This window comes from Peromyscus californicus, unplaced genomic scaffold (genome assembly GCF_007827085.1).
Source record: "Peromyscus californicus insignis strain IS unplaced genomic scaffold, ASM782708v3 Scaffold_3__1_contigs__length_106647218, whole genome shotgun sequence".
NCBI classification, from domain to species: domain Eukaryota; kingdom Metazoa; phylum Chordata; class Mammalia; order Rodentia; family Cricetidae; genus Peromyscus; species Peromyscus californicus.
Window position 1 is genome coordinate 54,757,210 of NW_026294551.1, and position 21,516 is coordinate 54,778,725.

The 21,516-nt window shown below is 42.6% G+C and overlaps 1 protein-coding gene across 1 annotated transcript in view; it reads right to left on the reverse strand.

The window, feature by feature from the left end:
* Window positions 1–21,516, reverse strand: part of Stx8 (syntaxin 8) — a 257,224-nt gene that overhangs the window by 101,519 nt on the left and 134,189 nt on the right. The gene's annotated exons all lie outside the window — the stretch shown is intronic.

Genomic DNA, 21,516 nt, shown 5'->3' on the forward strand with positions numbered 1-21,516 from the left:
GGGACCAACACTACCAAGGTTTCCCTGGACTTCCACCTACCCCATTGTGTGTGTGCACACACATACACTTACATAAAGTTTTAAACAGTAACAAAAGAGAGTAAACCAATTTGTCTGGGTTTTTTTGTTTGTTTGTTTGTTTTTTTGTTTTTTGAGACAGGGTTTCTCTGTGTAGTTTTGGTGCCTGTCCTGGATCTCACTCTGTAGACTAGGCTGGCCTCGAACTCACAGAGATCCGCCTGCCTCTGCCTCCCGAGTGCTGGGATTAAAGGCATGCGCCACCACTGCCCGGCTCTGATTTGTGTGTTTTTAAACCTCGTTTAAAACATTCCTATTACAGGAAACAGAAACATTAGCAATTGTGTGTGTGTGGGGGGGGGGTGCATGACAAATTTCAGCTCAGCCAAGTATAGAAGACTTCAGGGGTGACCTTGGCTGCTCCTGAGCCAACTGTTGACAAGACTAGCTGAGCAAAAATCAAGGACTGGAAGCCAGAGATGCTAACACAAGAGATGTTGACTAGAAGTAAATCCATTTAAATACCACAATGAGAATAAGTACCCTATGGATTGGAGAGCACCAAGGTATGTAAATGTGACAATACAATCGCCATTAAAGAGCAACTGTGGGGGTGGGGTGGGGAGAAAGCATTAACTTCTCATCCCTTACAGCAAATGTTAATCCCACAGATGAAAGGAGAAAGACCACCAAACAAACCATGGCCAAATTAATTAAAGCAAGCTTTCTTTATTTGTGTACACAGGCTGTCTCTCCCTAAGGTGGGGTTCAAGAGATCAACATTGGACAAGGGGAAGAAAACGGTTTTTATAACTCGGAGTAGGGGTTTCCAATGGGGGATTTGGTAGGCAAATAGGTGGGGTTACAGAAGCAGAACAAGTTGGTCATAACAACCTCCTGAATCAAAGACATAGTTGCAAGGTTGTCCTAACAAGGTGGTCATAACACAGTGATCATAAAAAGGTAGTCATCACAAAGTGGTCATAATAAGGTGGTCATCACAACACTCTGAAACAAAGGCATGAATGTTGTTTCCCGGAACAGGCAGTACAGAACCATTTGTAGTCAAAGTTACAGGTGGAACACAGCCCAATCCTTGAGAAACAGACTTCATCATAAACAGGAATGAATCTAGTTTATTTTTATTATAAGGTGGGCTTAAGTCCCAAATAGAGGAAGGCCGCTTTATTACAAGTCACAGTAAGCTGTAAGAGTTAAATATATAGAAACATAACTTTTTAAAATCATTAAAACCTCAATGTTTTTATGTCATTTTTTGTGAGCATTTAGTAATTCTTACCACTCAGTAATTACTGCCTCTTTAAAGATCCTTTCTAGAAAGTTCTTTTTTATGCTAATCTTTAAAAGGTGAAATTAAGCACATTTAAATGTATTTTAAATGACATTTAAAATAGCATATATATTAGAATCTTAATTACATGAAATTATTTCCATCTATCCTCTGGTATTTGCATGCCTATAGGGATACATGCAATGGCGGGAACTCAATGCTGATGACAATGGTTCCTCGGTGGTAGATCTTTTGTGACTGTGTTCTTCCTCATGGCTTCCTGTATTGCTCACACTAATGTTGAGCACATATTATTTCTGCAACTGAGACTTTTTTCCTGCTTCCCTACTTTTTTTTTTTTTTTTTTTTTTTTTTTTGGTTTTTCGAGACAGGGTTTCTCTGTGTAGCTTTGTGCCTTTTCCTGGAACTCACTTGGTAGCCCAGGCTGTCCTCGAACTCACAGAGATCCGCCTGGCTCTGCCTCCCGAGTGCTGGGATTAAAGGCGTGCGCCACCACCGCCCGGCCGTGCTTCCCTACTTTTAAGGCTAATTTAGAAATGAATTGTTCGATTATGAGTCACCATTTTTCTTAAAGCAGGAAGAAATACAAAGGTCCAAGTCTCCAGAATTCTGAGCAGTTGTAGGTTACCACGGAAGGCCATACTGTGACAAGGCAGAAAGAGCAACAAACATGAGGAACACACAGGACAGCGAGCGGTGACTTCCTTCCTCCAGCCTCCGGCACACCACAGGCCCCCCCCCCCTTTCCTCACAGAGCCTATGCAAGCTATTCTGTTGTGAGCCTCTCATTTCCAGAATGACCATGACACAACTTCTGTTTATCCCTGTATCTCTCATCCCTAGAAGAGCATCAGTACACACTGGGATAGAATAAATGTTAAGTCATAAAGGTAATGGATGAATGGAGCCTAAGATAAAAGCATTGAATAATTTGAAGGCATCTGCTGTTTCTTTAAAAAGGTAAATGGATTTAAGCCAAGTTTGTCAGTTATCTATATGTAACACCTGCCTGAGAAATTCATCTGCTAATATTTAACAATTCATTCATAATGCTTGCCTGAGTTCAGCGACAACTCTCTGGGGGTTCCTTTCCATTATCCATGAACTTCACCTAGAGCAGTGGTTCTCAACCACGGGGTCACATGTCAGATCTCCCACATGCCAGATATTTACATTATGATTCCTAACAGAAGCAAAATTACAGTTATGAAGTAGCAACGAAATCATTTTATGGTTGGGGGGGGCGTCCCCACAACATGAGGAACTGTATTAAAGGGTCACAGCATTAGGAAGGTTGAGCACCACTGTACTAGAGTGTGCTCTTCTCTCAAACTCTGGGTCATCCCAGAGTTTTGTATTCTGACTCTAATACTGCCGTGGCCACTTTTTATATTTTTATTTTCTGTGCACCATGTGCATGCAGCACCTAAGGAGGCCAGAGGAGGGTGTTTGTTCCCTGGAACTTGAGGTTAAGGGTGGCTGTGAGCCACCATGTGGAAGCTCAGAACTGAACCTGGGTCCTCTGGAAGAGCAGCCAGTGCTTTTGACCACTGAGCCACGTCTTGCGCCCCCTGCCATGGTGATTCTATACACCCTTTACTTTAGCAACATTGAAACTAAAAGCCTGAACCGTGAACTGGGCAGAGTAGCCCACACCGGTAGCCCACTTGAGAGGGTAAGGCAGGAGGAGCGCTGCAAGTCTGAGGTTAACCTGGGCTAAAGATCCAGCCCAAACAAGCAAACAATCCTGATCTACCTACAAACATTATTTGCTTGGAGTTTCTAAAACTAAACTCTCCACCCTCCCCCCAACTTGACTTCCTCCCAGTAGTCTCTGTCTCCAAGTCTGAGTTTGTTTTCTGTTGCTCGGATAAAGACCATGACAAAAGCGACCCGCGTAGGGGAGGGTTTTTTTATCTTTTTTTTCTTTCTTTCTTTCTTTTTTTTTTTTTTTTTTTTTTGGTTTTTTTGAGACAGGGTTTCTCTGTGTAGTTTTGGTGCCTGTCCTGGATCTTGCTCTGTAGACCAGGCTGGCCTCGAACTCACAGAGATCCTCCTTGCTCTGCCTCCTGAGTGCTGGGATTAAAGGCGTGCACCACCACCACCCGGCAGGTTTATTTTATCTTACATTTCACAGTCCATCATCTAGGAATTCCAAAGCAGGAGTCTGCAGCAGGAACCGTGGAGGAATGGTACTCAGCGGCTTGCTTAGACACCCACCTTTCTTATATATACAGTCCAGGCCCACCTGCCTGAGGATGGCACCGCCCTTAGTGGTGGTGGACCCTTCTACATCAATCAGCAATCAAGAAAATGCCCCACGGACATGCCCAGGGGGCATCTCATCTAGACATTTCCTCACCTGATGTTCCTTCTTCCCGGTGACTCTGGCTTGTGTCAAGTTGACAGCTGAAGCTGACTATGACCCTCCACTATGGGCACCATGACTTGCCCAAGCCTGAACCCCCAGTCACTTGATTCTCTACTTCCCCGTTCTTCTGATGTTTCATTTGTTAGTTACCCTTGCTGACTTTACCTCCACAGCCTGTTTCAATACTATTACTTAGCTTATGCTTTCTTACTGGTATCTTCCAAAACCTTGCCAGTGTTTCTAAAACAATGTCCTAATGTATCTACTTGTCCCTAGTTCTAAATGCACACAGTGTACATAGCAAGCTGAACCATATGCTTATTATCTCATCTTTCAATTAATTACTATTTAAATAGCCACACGTGGTAGTTTGAATGTAATTGGCCCCCATAAACTCAGAGAGTGGCACTATTAGGAGGTGTGGCTTTGTTGGAGTAAGTACGGCCTTGTTGGAGGAAGTGTGTCACTGTGGGGATGGACTTTGAGGTCTCATACATGCTCAAGCTATAGCCAGTGCCTCAGTCCATTTCCTGTTGCTGTCTGATCAAGCTGTAGCCAGCACCATGTGTGGCCCCACACACACTCCAAGTAATCATTTGGAAGTGGAACATTTGGGAGGTGAAGAAGTCATGAAGTTGTCTTTATGAATGAATGAATGAATGAATGAATGTCACACTATGCATGGGATTCACATCCTATGAAAGAGGCACCAGAAGTTCCCTTGTCTATTCTATCAACATCATGATAAAAAAAAGTCTGGATATGAGTCAGAAAATGGAACTCACCAGGCATGGAATCTGCCTTGACCTTACTTTTCCAGTCCCAAGTCACCCAGTGTATAGTGCTTTGCTGGGCAGGGAAAGTCAACACAATATGGAAGTGGTAAAATGCAAGGAATGCAGTAACCAAAGAGAATCTTGTTCCTCCCAGTGCACACATATAACCAATGATCAGACCACAGAAGACAGTCACATGATCACATGATCATCACAACAAGTGCAGAAACAGAATCTGGCAAACATTCGATGTCCAGTCACCACAGCAATCCTCAGCAGAACAGGACTGAAGAGGAACTTTCTTGGCCTGGTGAAGGACATCAGTGAGTGATTTTTAAAAGGAGGAGCAAGATGTGATCTGCTTTGATCACATCTGTTTGCTGTTTTACTAGATGCCCCGTACTGTGTAATAAGGGAAGAAAAGGGAAGGTCAGGGTCTGATACAAAAGGAGATCTAAAGCTATGTATTTGCAGATAACATGATTCTGTGCATAGAATCTATTTAGAACCTGTGAGAATTAATAAGTAAATTTACAACTTAAAAATTTAAAGTCCCAACTACTTATGTGTGTGCATAAATAAATGCACATGCAGCTAGTCAATTCTCAACACCGGCAATGACAACAAAGCCAATCAAAGAGGAAAGGCGGTCTTTTCAACACATACGGGAACATCTGGACATATGTAAGCACAACTAGAAAGACCTTCCTCCCCATACACACAAAAATACTGGAGACGGGTCATAGACCTACCTGTAAAACCTGGAATAGAAAAGCTTCTAGACGAAACATGTTAACAGTTAATTATAGTTCATCAAATTATCCACATATCTACTCTCTTAAAGATGGACAGTCTAGGTGACAAGGGCAGGTACAAGTTTCTTGGACAAGATTTCAAAAATTATACAGTTAAAAAAGAAAGAGAGAGAGAAAGAGAAAGAAGAGAGAAAGAAAGGAAGGAAGGAAGGAAGGAAGGAAGGAAGGAAGGAAGGAAGAAAGAAAGAAAGAAAGAAAGAAAGAAAGAAAGAAAGAAAGAAAGAAAGAAAGAAAGGAAAGACAGCAGGGCGGTGGTGGCACACGCCTTGGCGCACGCCTTTAGTCCCAGCACTCGGGAGGCAGAGCCAGGCGGATCTCTGTGAGTTCGAGGCCAGCCTGGGCTACCAAGTGAGTTCCAGGAAAGGCGCAAAGCTACACAGAGAAACCATGTCTCGAAAAACCAAAAAAAAAAAAAAAAAAAAAAAAAAAAAAGAAAGAAAGGAAAGACAAATGTCATCAAAATTAAAAATGTTCTTCATCCAAAGACACTATTTCAAAAATGGAAAAACATGCCATAGATTGGAAAGAATGGTGTTGCAGGACATGTAACTGACAAAGTATTTGTATCTAGAATAAAGATCCACTGCACCACACAGAACAATAAAAAGAGATGATTCTAACATGATCTTAAATAGCAGATACCTGAACAGATGTTTTGTAAAAGAAAATACACAAAAAGCCAATATGCACGTAAAAAGGAACCCACATTAGTCATTAGAGAAATGCAAATTCAAACCACAGTAAGTGATGCTTACCCACCCACCCACCAGAATGCTAAAATTAAAGGCTGACAATGCTAATTGCTGGGGAGATAGGGCACAAAAGGCCCCGTGGAAGAGTTTATCTACTCCAGTCAAGTCAGACATCTGTGTTCCCACACAGTCTTCATGCCTAAGTATTTTATCAAGCAGAATATTTTTTCCCTCAAAAAGACCTGTACAAAAATATACATAGCACCTTTATTCATTAGAACCCTAAACTAAAAATGATCAAACTATCCAAACTGAAGTGCATCTGTAAAACAGAATACTGCACAGCAATAAAGGGGATGCTCTGCTAGGCCGAGACACCGCTCAGTGGGAAACACTCTGCCTAACATCCACAAGGCCCTGATTAGAACTTTAGCACCACATAGACAGACAGTATTCTTATCAATGCAACAACCATTCACAGCTCAGAAGTTTTATTGGCTAAAATAGAAATCAACATGTTTTATGACATAAAAATACATATAGAGCCTGGGTGTTGCATGGAAACAGAAGGGCCAGGGCTTCAAGCTCATCCTCAGTTACAAAGCTAGTTCACGGCCAGCCTGGACTACTTGAAATTCTGTCTGAAACAGAAAGAAAGAGAGAGAGAGAGAGAGAGAGAGAGAGAGAGAGAGAGAGAGAGAGAGAGAGAGAGAGGAAAAAGAGAAGAGAGCCGGGTGGTGATGGCACATGCCTTTAATTGCAGCACTCAGGAGGCAGAGGTAGGAGGATCTCTGAGTTCAAGGCCAGCCTGGTCTACAGAGTGAATTCCAGGATAGCCAGGGCTACATAGAGAAACCCCATCTCAAGAGAGAGAGGGAGAGAAGGAGGGAGAGAGACAGAGACAGAAAGAGAAAGAGAAAGGGGTGGGGGAGGAAAGGAAAGGAAAGGAAGGAAGAATAAACCTGACTGACAGTATACTAATCAGAAAGTGGTCACATCGGGCTGGTGGGGAGTGACCAAAAAAAAAAAAAGGACATGAGGGAACTTATCAGAACAGGTTTTATGTAGTCATATATATGCATATAGTTCTCAAAAATGCACACACCTGAACACTGTTGTGCAAGTCATACCCAAACTGAAAGCATGAATCAGAGAAAAAAATTGAAGTTTACAATAAATGATACTGGACTGGAGAGATGGCTCCGTACTTAGGAGCAGTGGCTGCTCTTCCAGAGGACCTGGGTTCGATTCCCAGCCCCACATGGTGACTCCCACTCATCTGTGACTCCAGTTCCAGGGGATCTGATGCTCTCTTCTGGCCTCCATAGGTACCAGGCACATGCATGGTACGCAGACATACATGCAGGTAAAACATGCATACACATAAAATAAAAATAATTTAAAAATAAAAGAAATAATATATGCTATCCCTAAAATTTTCCAATGAACAAGAGGGAAGGAAGGAGGGAGAGGAGGGAAGGGAGGAAAGGCAGAGGAAGGAGGAACAAGTGCTTTACACTGACAAAATTTTAGGCCTACGGGAGGTCAGGGAGTGACCCTGTAGCTCTGCCGCCTCTCTAGAGGGGGATGGTCAATCTTCCACTGACCATTTCATTGGTGGGTAACATGACAATGTGCAAGAAAATCAGTTCCTGAGTTTACATACAGCAGCATTTAAAAGTGGGTGGTTTGGGATCCAGACTTCTCACTATCAGGATATTCCACAGTGAAAGTCATAATGTGCATGGGTAATTGATACTTTGACCTCATAAAGCCAACACAATCAGATTTCATCATGTTTTACAGATATTCCATCTTTGCAATATAAAACTTGGGTTTAACATCCTGTACAGGGCCAGGGGACGTATCCTTGTCTAGAATAATTACGCCAGCTACTCTGCGCTAACTGAATTTCTAGATAGGTTTCATTTCAAATTTGTGAATATTCGTAAGTATGACTTAAAGGTAAACCAACAAATATTTAGCCGGTTAGCTCAGCAAAAATAGCGTTTTACAATGAAGGAATGTTTTCATGGAGATAGGTAGGCTTATCATTCTAGTTGGTAAACCTCTGATAAGCTTTGTTTTGTATATGTGTGGTATGTGTACATGTTCATGTGGGTGTGTGCACATGTGCGTATTAATGTGTGGATGTGAGCAGGTGGAGGCCGAAGGCTGACACTATATTTTTTTTGGTGGGGGGGGGGGGGGCTTTTTTTTTTTTTTTTTTTGGCTTTTTTGAGACAAGGTTTCTCTGTGTGGTTTTGGTGCCTGTCCTGGATCTTGCTGTGTAGACCAGGCTGACCTCGAACTCATAGAGATCCACCCGTCTCTGCCTCCCGAGTACTGGGACTAAAGGCAGGCGCCACCACCGCCCAGTGACACTAGTATCTTTTGCAATCATTTTCCACTTGGTTTTTTAATTTCAGAGTGTGTGTGTGTGTGTGTGTGTGAGTGTGTGTGTGTGTGTGTGTGTGTGTGTGTGATGTGAGGGGGCACAACCATGTGTCATGGTGTGTCTGTGGAGATTAGAGGACAAATTTGTACCTACCTTTTAAACTTCTATTTTTTTTTACATTTATTTTACACATATAAGTACTTTGCCTGTATGTATGTCTATGTAACATATGTATGCCCCATGCCCAAAGAGGTCAGAAGTGGGTATTGTGTCCCCTGGAACTGGAGTTAGGGACAGTTGTGAGTCGCCATGTGGGTGCTGGGAACCAAACCCAGGTCCTCTGCAAGAACAGCTAGTGCTGACTGCTGAGTCATCTCTGCAGCCCCCTTTCCCTTCTTTTTAGAGATGTTTCTCACCGATCTGGGGTTCGCTCTTGCAGCTAGGTTAGCTGCCCAGTGAGCTCCTGGGATCCTCCTATCTCTGTCCCCAGCACTGGAATTACAGACATAGACCACCACACCCAGCTTTTATGTAAGTGCTGGGAACCTGAATTCCGGGACTCAGATTTGTTCTTTATGCACTTCACCAACTGGAGATGACCGATGTGTTTTAAACACGTGTGTGCAGAGGGCACACAAACACGACACTTAGGACACTGGTCAGAGGACAACTTCTGAGAGTCAGCTTTCTCCTCCACCGTGTGGATGGAACCCAGGGATCAAGGCTGCCAGGCTGTCAAGAGGCCCCATTAACTTAACAATCCATTTTTAGTGCGTAAAAGTGACCTAACAGCAATTTATGAATCCTTGATCAAGTTGAAACAGCTCTGAAACTGGACAATGAGCAGAGGCTAGGAGAATTTCAAGAATGCTAGAAAAAGCATACGCTGCTGTACATGGAACACTGAAAGTTTCAGAGTGGAAACTCTAGAAAATTCTCCATCTCCTTAGAGACTCTGGGTATAATTATGACCAAATAGCTGGGAGAGAAATGGCCAAGGGCCAGGCGGTGGTGGTGCACACCTTTAATCCCAGCACTCGGGAGGCAGAGCCAGGCGGATCTCTGTGAGTTCGAGGCCAGCCTGGTCTAAAGAGCGAGTTCCAGGCAGGACAGGCACCAAAACTACACAGAGAAACCCTGTTTCAAAACACCAAAAAAAAAAAAAAGGTTAGAGATATGGCCAAGGACATTTGGAGGTCTCCAAAACTGGGAATGAACACTAAAAACTGGACAAGCAAAGATCACGGTGATGTTGTGTTTGTGGCCCAGCCATCATGGAATGGGGAACCTGGGTGTACTGAATGAAGCTATCTGGCAGAAGAAACACCTAAGCATTAAGTACTCAGGCTGCAGCGTAGCTACTTCCAACCTCATACAGTGAGGCAGGGTAGCAAAGAGAACTTAGAGAGGAAGCTGTCATTAAAAAATAGAGCAGGAAAGAGAAAGCATGTGCCGGAGAGAATACCAATAGTCCTTTGTTAAAGAGATCACAGGGCTAGAAGGGAGCCTGGTGCTAGTCATCAACACAATGGAACGCCACTCAGAGATCTTTGAGGCCACCTTCCTACCACAAGCCCAGAGCACCAAAAGGGCAAAAGGGCATCGGGGCCAGACCCAGAGCATCCCACTGTGGGCTCACCATCCAGGGCCCCTTGCATTCTGACACAGGGCTCCTCAACCACCCAACCATGGAAATGCACCCAATGGAACTGGCCCTGTTGCTATGGAGGTACAAGCAGCAAGCCTTTGCCACCCCCATGGTGTTAAGACCACAAGCCTGCACAATGAAAAAGCCGTGGGTCCATAGCTGCCTCCACCTAGACTCCAAATGACATCGCGGACTATCTGAGAGCCAAGTAGAGATTTGGCACAGTGGCGGAGTCAGTGTAGAAAGCATTCTGTTAGGGAAACGCTGATGGAGGCATGGGAACAGAACCACCTTTTAGACCCAAGAACTATAGATCTATCAGAGGACTGGCCCCTGCCTGGGAGAACTGTCAATATGAGACTCCAAACTGAGCTTCTGCCTGGACTGAGCCCAACAAAACAATAGGGATGGAAGCCCCCCAAGGTCAGGGAGGCCCAACCTCCACCAGTGTGCCCAACATGAGGGACATGGAGTCAAACAGACTGTTTCCAGCTTTACTGTCGCTTTCCCAGTTTGTGTTTGCTTGAGACCAATTCATACTCCCCTGGCCTGCTACTTTCTTTTCAGATGGGAAGATCTGTCCCTCTCTTGTCTCATCATTGTCCTTTGGGAGACAGCTTGTTTAAAGTCACAGGCCCACAGCTAGGGAGGATTTGCCTCACAATGAATTGAGTCTCATCCAACTCACTGAAGACATTGGAGTCTTGAATTAGCGCTGGAACAAGACTTTGGGAACTGACTACTTTGCATGTGAGGAGAACATGAATTTGGGACAGAAGCTATGGCTTGAATGCATCCCCCAAATTCAAACATTAGGAACTTAATCCTCAAATTCATAAACTGATGATATTTGGAGGTAGGGTGCTGAGAGGTAATTGGGGTTAGATAAGACCATCAGAATGGGGTCTCTATGATGACAATGGCTTTGTAAGAAAAAGGAGGGAGAAGCCTGTGGCATGGTGTCATATACTTGTAGTCCTAGCACTCTAGAGGCACAGTCAGCAGAACCAGGAGTTTAAGGCCATCTTTGGCTGCATAGTAAGTTTGAGGTCAGAGTGGGTACATGAGACCGTGCCTCCAAAACAAAGAGAAAGCAAGGGGGACCCAAGTTTTCACTCTTCTCTCTTGCCAGATGATGCTCTCTACTCTGTACGACGCAGGAAGAAAGCTTTGCCAGGGATGCTTCCTTAGCCATGGACATCTCAGTCTCTAAAACTTGAAGTTTGCTTTCTTTACATATTATCCATAATTTGGCATTATGTCATAGTAGTGTCAAATGGATATGTCCTCTTAAGAATTAACATAAGCATATTTTTATATAAATACAATACACAAGCGTCTGTTAACATACCATTTGTACTCTCTCATGTAGCTAAACAGCTTTCACAAATACTTCTTTTCCCTTCTTTCTCTGATGAACTGAAGGAAAGTTACATCCATGTACAAGGCCACAAGGCTAACTGACTGACAAGAACTGCATAGCTCTGGACAGAGGGAAGATGACAAATCCAGAGGCAAATTATCTTGGGTTATCTTGAGCCCCCTTGATGGTCATTCATTGCTCACCTCTGACTCTGACCTACCATCCTTGTGATTATCAAGTGAAACCTTTTGGAATGTATTAAACAGACCACTACCTTAAAAGAAAACTAAGCCAAGAATGTCATCAGATAATATAAAACCCATAGCAGCCATTTCCCATTTTGCTATAACTGATGACCTAAAACTCCCAACAGTGCTTTGAGTTACGACTTTCTTTTGTTCTGTAACTATAAACATTCACAAAACTATTTCCATAATATAACATGTTATTTGGAACACACTGAATCTGTATTCACAGGCTATGGCCACACATATGTGGCTTAAGAATAAACTCTTTTAATCCTAGCACTCGGGAGGCAGAGCCAGGCGGATCTCTGTGAGTTCGAGGCCAGCCTGGTCTCCAAAGCGAGTTCCAGGAAAGGCGCAAAGCTACACAGAGAAACCCTGTCTCGAAAAACCAAAAAAAAAAAAAAAAAAAAAAAAAAAAGAAAAGAATAAACTCTTACTGCCTGTGAGGTCAGAGCTGCTTTGCACTGACAGTTTTGGCACCCAACATGGGGCTCCAAAGGCTCTCTTTCTCTGGAGGACTCTACTGGCTCAGCACCTTGTAACAACTACCCATAATGCCCCCACGGGTATATGTCAGTGAGTCTTTCGGGGAGGCAGACCTCCCTTTGGTTTGGGCAGTGGTTCTCTAGTTTATTCTTAACCCATCCATTTGAATATTATCTTTATTTTATCTTAACATTATTAATGTCTTTGTATAGCCTCTTGGTTTGTTTTCAGAACATTTATTTTTCTCTGGCTTCTCCTGCTTATTGCAATCTTTCCCCGTTAGTTTAGAAATTCTGGGTGAACCTGTTTATTAAGATGTCACAGGCACTTTTACCCCTATAGCCCCAAATGATGAATGTATCAGAAAAGACATCCAGGATGTATAAAGGTTCTCCTAAGGAAGACCCAATTGCCACATTTCTACATTGGTAATAACTACACAACTACATTGGCTCAGCCAGGAAGACATTTAAGAGTTGATCACCTAGTGACTTGGAGCCTCCTCCTGTTCTTGTAACACGAAGTATAAACTCAAGACTCAAGCCTGGAAAGGTAGATCAGTGGTCAAGAGCAATAGCTGATCTTCTAGAGGACCCAGGTTCAATTCCCAGCACCAACATGGCAGCTCACAACCGGCTGTAACTAGTCTCAGGGGATCTGACACCCTCCTCTGGCTTATGTAGGCAAAATTCCCATATCCCCCCAAAAGGGGGGGCATGGGAGGAGCCAAGCTCAGAGTGCAACCCAGGAGACTACTCAGTATACAGATCTGATACAAAAGCAAATTCCCTAAGCTAGCTCAGAGTACAACCCAGGGGACTACTCAGTACACAGATCTGATACAAAAGCAAATTCCCTAAGCTAGCTCAGAGATGCTTGGATTCTTAAGGAAAAAATGGGAAAAAGATTCAAGATGCAAGGAAGAGATGTTTGAAGAAAAACTTCTATTTTTACCTTCTAGCTGCTTTTATGATTGACGATTATGGTTCAATTTATAAGCATTTGAGAAGATGGGGAGTGTATCACAGTTCCCCATGTTTTCCACGTAAACTAGAAGACATAGATAATAGGATTAAGGATAATAACTGGGTATCCTATATTAACTGGAATTTTAAAACATTTAAGAAATAAACTGGGGACTGAAGAGATGGCTCAGTGGTTAAGAGCATTGGCTGCTCTTGCAGAGGACCCCATTTTGGTTCCCACCACCCACATGGTGGCTTACAACCATTTGTAACTCCAGTTTCAGGGGATCTGGCAGTATCTTCTGGTGTCCTTGGACACCAGGCATGCATGAGGCATACATACACACATGCAGGCAAAACACTGTTACAGATAAGAAAAATGTTAAAAAAGAAACAATGGAAAGGCTCATTTACAAAAAAAAAAAAGTTTTAGAAACTATCAAAATTGAAGAGATGTTAAAAAACATAAAACGGATGAGAAAATTCTGGAGGTTGTGTCAGAACTAAAGATAAATTCTGAAGACTGCATTTTGCTTTCATTTAAGGAAGCTCCATGTAGGTGAAATTTCTATTTGTATTAAACATGCACTCTGATCCTTATTTCTGTGTGGCCCATTTAAATAAAGGTACTTAAGAGTTAACTTAGGGTCCCTGAAATGGCTCAGTGGGTAAATCTTGCTGTGTAAGCCTAACAAACAGAGCTCCACCCCCTAGATCCCAGGACAGAAGGAGAGAGCTGACTTCTGAAAGCAATCCTGTGGTCTTCACCTGTACGTCAAGGCATGCACCTGCACACACACATCTTACACACAGACTTTAGGGGGAAAGTTAACCCATCAAGGCATGTGCCTGCACACACACATCTTACACACAGACTTTAGGGGAAAAGTTAACCCATCAAGGCATGTGCCTGCACACATATCTTACACACAGACTTTAGGGGGAATGTTAACCCATCAAGGTATGTGCCTGCACACACACACACACACACACACACACCTTACACACAGGCTGTAGGGGAAAAGTTAACCCATCAAGGCATGTGCCTACACACATCTTACACACAGACTTTAGGACTGGAAACAAAACGAAACAAAACAAATTGGCCATTTGAAAACCAGCTGCTGTCTACTTAAAGGTTTACAAAAGGCAACATGTAGACAGGTGATCTTAATCTGCTTCATTTGATCATAAATGTAATTAAAGCTCAGCTTTTATAAAGTATTTTGGACAATAACTAACTTCTATGTCTTGAGCTTTGAAGGGAGACAAAGTAACTTAGACACTCATTGAACTGGTAATATACTTACAACAGAGATACTGGCAGTCTAAAGTTTGTGCGTTTCCATTGGGTTAAAGTGTTCCCTAGCTAGACAGCCACTGCCCTGTCATTAGGAAAAGTTCTAGGAAAGAACAGACCCCCAAGTAAAGGAGAGACACACAGGATGGAGGCAGGACCCAGATTTCCATCCAGCCTTTTGTTGCCTTGTGGGTCCAAAGGAGGAGGCAATCCTGTTAGCAAGGGCGGCTTCTAAGTGCTTACTATAACAGCGCTTAACAATTTCACCAATTGTTATGCTAAACTTGTTGGTAAGACCACCCCCTTCCAATGTCTCATGGACTGTCAACAAGTTCTGCCTGTGTTTCAGATAGTTTCTTGGGTTTTCATCAAAGTATAAAATAATTTTATTGTATTAGAAATAGTTTCTAAATTTTAAAATCTTGGAAAGAAACACAAGACAGAAAACAATCAAGTAAGCAAAAGAGATTACTGTTATAGATCTAGGCTGGGAGTGCAATCCTAGCACTCCAGGGCTGTGGCAGAGGGATGCCATGAGTTTGAGGATAGTATAGGCTACAGAGTGAGGTCTCGTTTAAAAGGAAATTATGTATATAATCTTTATAAATAAAGATTAAAGAAGAAATTTTATACTGTAAAATGAGACTTTTGTCCTAAAAGTAGAGGCTCTTCCAAATGGAAAAGGTAAGGCAAGAAAAAACCTCAGAAGCTAATGTGTGTCAAACAGATGTGTGAGAGTTAGGAGCTGGGGAGGGGGCTCAGTGCACTTGCTGAGCAAGGCTGACAGCCGGGAGTTCCCATCCCCAGGACCATACAAAGGCCAGAAGCAGCAGCCCAGGTCCCCGAGATCCCAGTGCCCCCTACTGGGAGGTGGTGGGCAGAGACGGTAGGTGTGCCAGAAGCTCCAAGGGCTAGCTAGTCCACATATGCAAAAGGGAACAAGACACCCTGTCTCAATCAAGGTGGAGGGCAAGGCCCCACCCCAGACGTCCTCTGCAAGTTTCCCTCTGACCTTCACATGCATGCCATGGCAGACATGCAAGTAACACACATGCAGAAGGAATGAATAAACACACACACAAGTGTTTTTAAAAGTTCTAAGGATGAAATTCTGTACACTGACAAAGAACTAGAGTTTGATTCTCTGTTTACAAGATTAAAAAAAATAGTGATGTTATTAATAATACAGAATAGCACTGAACACCTGGCCTAGAGAATGAGGATTTTATGTTCCAATCCCCTTAGTGAATGGGCTATTAAAAACATGGTGATTACATTTTATCTAAATGCTAAGTCTGTATGTTTTCCCATTGGGGTAAGCCTTCCTAACTGGACAACTACTGTCTACGCAGCAGGAAAACTTCTATTAAGAAAAGTATTCCTGCCAGGCGGTGGTGGTGCAGCCTTTAATCCCAGCACTCAGGAGGCAGAGCCAGGTGGATCTCTGTGAGTTCAAGGCTAGCCTGGGCTACAGAGTGAGTTCCAGGACAGGCACCAAAACTACACAGAGAAACCCTGTCTTGAAAAAAACAAAACAAAACAGAACAAACAAACAAAAAAACAAATAAAAGTATTCCTATTTGGGGCATCCTGGTGAAATTATATTGTAACCATTAAATTTTAGTTGACAGATATTTATAAAGTATGACAGAATCTTGGTTGTACCTCCAATCTTCAGCCCCCTCGACTGGCAGTTACAAGAAAAAGAACATCACAGAACAAACCAACATGGTTAAATTTGCTTAGAGCACCTAGCTGCCCTAGCCAAAGACAGTCTCATCAAGTCTTCTAAACCTGAACTCTACCCTTTTTGGGAAATTGGTGGCCTGGTGGCAAGCACTCTTACCTGGTGAGTATTCTCCACTGCCCTTAAATCCTTTCACATTTTGATATTTTAAACATTGTCTCAGATATTTACAATTTCCCTTAAATATTAAAAACCATGTTTTAATGCAATTGCAAGTGAGATTTTTGGTTTTTTGTTTGTTTGTTTTGTTGTTTTTTGTTTGTTTGTTTGGTTTTGGTTTTTCGAGATAGGGTTTCTCTGTGTAGCTTTGGCGCCTTTCCTGGAACTCACTCTGTAGCCCAGGCTGGCCTTGAACTCACAAAGATCTGCCTGCCTCTGCCTCCCGAGTGCTGGGATTAAAGGCGTGTGCCACCACTGCCCGGCTGATTCTTGTTTTTTGTTTTTTTTTTTTAAATGCTTGCTTGCCTTGGTCTTATGTAAAGCAAATCTACATGTTTAAAAAGATTAAAAAATTTTGCTACTGTCATAAAAAGAATTCTCTCATTATTCTGTATAATTTTGATTAAAAAAAGGAAAATCCAGTCTTTTTTAAATTGACAAGAGACTTATTTCTGAATTCTGAAAAAGTCCATTTCTGAAATCCAGACCCTTAGAGACAAAAATAATAAACTTACTCCAGCAAAGGAAAATGGACGACTATTGACTGGGACCAACCAACTGGATTACTATGGTATTCATACCAAAAACACTAAGAACAAAGCCAGGGCTCTGGAAGAACCCACAACATGGTTAGACTTTTTAATACCTCTAGTAACTTTGACTGTAATAATTTTTCTTAGGGCAACTCAAAGACTTTGGGCTCTCTTTTTTTTTTTTTTTTTTTTTTTTTTAAAGATTTATTTATTTATTATGTATACAGTATTCTGCCTACATGTATCCCTGCAGGCCAGAAGAGGGCACTAGATCTCATTACAGATGGTTGTGAGCCATCATGTGGTTGCTGGGAATTGAACTCAGGACCTTTGGAAGAGCAAGCAGTGCTCTTAACCTCTGAGCCATTTCTCCAGCCCGACTTTGGGCTCTCTTGATCCAAATTATACAAAAACCAATCAGTATATAATGGCAATATTCATGGTATTTTATACATCATGAATCCATGTTTTCTGATATGTCATCAAGGTACCCCATAGTGAAGCTAGCCAGGCTAAAAATAAAATACTGAACAACATCCATATCTTGCCAATGAGAAAATCATTACAAAATGATTCCTAGTGGGGCCCCACCTCCCTTTCTGAATATCAATGAGAAATGAGATTTGGTTATACCCACCCAAATCCATGGAATCCATATTCTCACATAAATGACCTCTTGATTCTTCATGTTATTAACATTTCAGGGCTGGGGACTATTTTGTTAGGAAAGAACTTAAAGTGAACTACATTGTTACCTAATTTTTGATATAATGATACGATCTACTTATTTCTTCAAACTAAATTCTGACACAATACCAAAATCATAGTCCAGATAAAATTATCAGTCACAATAAAATATAAAAACTTAGATATTAAAGACCAATCTTGCCTAAGACTACAGCCACTCATGAGCTTACAGCTATGGAATCAAACTGGCTCAAAGTGAAACACAGATTAGAAGATAGTTATCCCCAATTCTCCAAACAGTAAATGGATTAGTCAGAGTATAGACGGCAGTAGAGGCAGAGGGGAAACAGATTTGATCCGGTTAAAGGGCATTGTGCTTTAGCTGGTTAAAATGCCCATTTCCCTCACCTCTTACCCACTTTTTTAGGATACACTATGGTTTTGGTTATTTTAATTGTAGTTGTGATATTCCTACTTTATGTTATATGTAAATCTCATGCCAGACAGAGGGACAGAGAAAAATCAGGCCAGTTGAGCTGACATGATTCAGGGATCCCTGTCCCACACACACACACACTTCATGGCTTTGCCAACTATTTCTCCTGAAGACTGCCCTCCTGCCTACTCAATCTTCTGTACTGGCTCCTAGGAACAAGCCTTCCCAGCACTGAGGGACCTAAACGAAATCTGACCTCCACATGTACAAAGCCAACACGGTGAACTTTGAACTTTCACACTTGATCCTACAAGGCTGACTGGCAAATTAAAGTGTCCACAGTGTGGGGAAGCACAATGCGTGTGTTGGGTTCTTTTCCCACCTCCCCCATCTCCTCTGCCTGTCTCTCCCCTCCCCTCTCTCTCTTGGGAACAGGGTTTCACTACATAGCACAGGCTAGCCTCAAGCTCAGATCCTCCTGCCTCAGTCTCTGAGTCTTGGGATTACAAGCCTGTGCCAAAACCTCTGGCTCAGTTAGAATTTCCAGTAGTTACAAAATACTCATTCCATTAAATAACCATTCATTAACTAGTAGCCCATTGTTGACTACTCGGAATACTTTCCTACTTTTAAATCATGAGTCAATGAATTATTTCCTCCATTATCATTTCATCTCTTGCATCATTTCCTTAACAAAGTGTGATTATGACGGTTTTATGGACTTTGAAACTGTCTGCCAAATTACATTTTAAAAGGCTCATATTGCCAGTGTTGGTTGGTTTGATAGAATTTATTCTACTTGTCAGTTACTATGACCTCAGAAGGATATTTCCTAAGCCAGGGAGCCTAGGGGAATTCCCACCCTGCAGACCACAGCTCTTAAGGTGGGAATTTCCCTAACCACAGTCTATTAAGAACAAATTAAACACAGGTTTTGGATACAGGCTGGGAAACAACCAGCTGATTATTCTAGATTCCTGACAGTTGAGCCTCCAAAGAGAAATACTTCCTGGGAAGTATTTGCATTGGTTCCGAGAGGCGCTTACTTTCTATCATATGTTGATTTGTGACACCAAGTGCCACTGCGACACTGGATGGAAACGGACCATGTAAACGTAATACACTAGCAACCGAGCACAGTAAGAAATACTGGACAGTGTCATCTAGTGGACTCCAGAGTACGTAAGTTTTTCTATTCTTGGGTTTTCTTTCTTTCTTTCTTTCTTTCTTTCTTTCTTTCTTTCTTTCTTTCTTTCTTTCTTTCTTTCTTTCTCTCTCTCTCTTTCCTTCTTTCTTTCTTTCTTTCTTCCTTCCTTCCTTTTTCTCTCTCTCTCTCTCTCTTTCCTTCCTTCCTTCCTTCCTTTTCTTTTTCTTTTCTTTTTTTTTTGTTTTGTTTCTGAGACAAAGTTTCTCAATATAACAGCCTTGGCTGTTCTGGAACTCACTCTGTAGATCTGGCTGTCCTTTAGCTCACAGAGATCTACCTGCCTCTGCCTCCAGAGTGCTGGGATCAAACGTGTGTGCCACCACCACCTGGCCTCTATTCTCGGTTTTCATATCAATAAATTCTATACAAAGACAGAACAAATGCTACATAATTTCAGGTGAGGGCTAGAGAGATGGCTCAGAGGTTAAACACACTGTTTGCTCTTCCTGAGGTCCTAAGTTCAATTCCCAGCAATCACATGGTAGCTCACAACCATCTACAATGAGATCTGGTGCCCTCTTCTCTTCTGGCCTGCAGGCATACATGCAGGCAGAACACTATATACATAATAAATAAATAAAATATGAATAATAATATTTATAAAAAAATTTCAGGGGAATTTTATGTCCTTTTGTAGTCATAATGGACTCTGGATCTGTAAAGTCATTATGACTTTAATATCACCAGTAATACTTGAAGACAGGTTTTGGTTTTTTTTTTTTTTAAAGTAGACTTTTCTTAAAGTTACAGTTTAGAGGCTGGAGAGATGGTTCAGTGATTAAGGACACTTGTTGCTCTTCTAGAGGACCCAAGTTTAATTTTTAGCACCCACATGTGTGGTGATATTTGTAATCTAAGAAATAAAGTGGGCTGGAGAGATGGCTCAGCAGTTAAGAGCATTGGTTGTTCTTCCAGAGGTCCTGAGTTCAATTCCCAGCAACCACATGGTGACTCACAACCATCTGTAATGAGATCTGGGGCTCTCTCTGGCCTACATGTAGAACACTGCATATAATTTAAAAAATTAAAAAAAGAAAATAAGAAAAAAATATAGTTTCCAGCGGTTAGGGATTTAGCTCAGTGGTACAGCACTTGCCCTGGGTTTGGTCCTCAGTTCTGGGGGGAAAAAAAAAGAAAGCTTGTCTGAGGATCAGAGGACACAGCCAGCCACAGAGTTAAACACAGAGGTCAGGCAGTGGTGGCACACACCTTTAATCCTAGCACTCGGGAGGCAGAGATCCATTAGGATCTCAGTGAGTTCAAGGCCACACTGGGCTTCATGAGATTGATCCAGTCTAGGAGAGAAACAGAGCCAGGCAGTGGTGGCACACACCTTTAAACCCAGTATTCGGGAAGCACACACGCCATTAATCCCAGCACTAGGAAGGTTGAGTTAGGGAGGTGAAAAGGACGGGCAGGGAAAGGCATAGAGGGCACGAGGAGACAGGAATTAGAGGACCCAGAGGCATTCATTCAGTCAGAGGATTCATAGAGTTGGTGAGGTGAGAGGTGGCTGTGGCTTGTTCCTTTGTCTCTCTGATCTCTCAGCATTTACCCCAATATCTGGCTCCGGGTTTTTATTATAAGACCATTTAGGATCCGTGCAGCACACGTGGAGGCTCCTAACCCTCTGTAACACTACTCCCTCTCCCTCGTCAGGCCTCCGTGGACATCAGGGATCCATGTGGTGCACAGACCAAACACCCATACACATATTTAAATAAATAAATAGAAACTCAGAGGTTATTAGTTTAACTCCCCCCATCCCCTGCCTATGGGTTCCCTGTGGCAGGGCAGCTGGTCAGAACTACAGAGCCTCCAGGAGTCACCAATCTCTTGTGGGGAGGTTCCCTGGCCTGCTCATACCTTACACGTGTTGGGTGGAGCATGGGTGGGGAGCTAGCAGAAAACCAGGGCTCCTCTCATGTTTTCTTCAGGCCTTAAACCAGAGCCTTTCATCTAAGTCTGAAATGTGTGAGAGAGGCCTGTGCTAAGAAAAACCCTTCCCGAGTCTTAAACAGACGGACGTGGAGCTCTGCGTACAGCAACAGGCAATAAAGCAACGTCCCGGGAATACTCCAGATGTTCTTCCCCTTTAAGACACTAAGTCAGCGCCATAAGCACAGAGCCACAATAAGGCAACAATCCCACACCGTTGACAACGCCACAGAAGCCCGAGTGTCAAAGGAAAAGCAGTCGCTGTACACGAGGGAAGAGAATTAGAAAATGTGCCCCAGAAGACAGGAAAGGGGCGTAGAAAGGACACACTAAGTTAGCAAATAAAACAGAGAGGTGGGAATAAAGAGCTAGGAAAATAGACGAGATAACCATCAAAGGAAAGAGGACTTTCCCCTG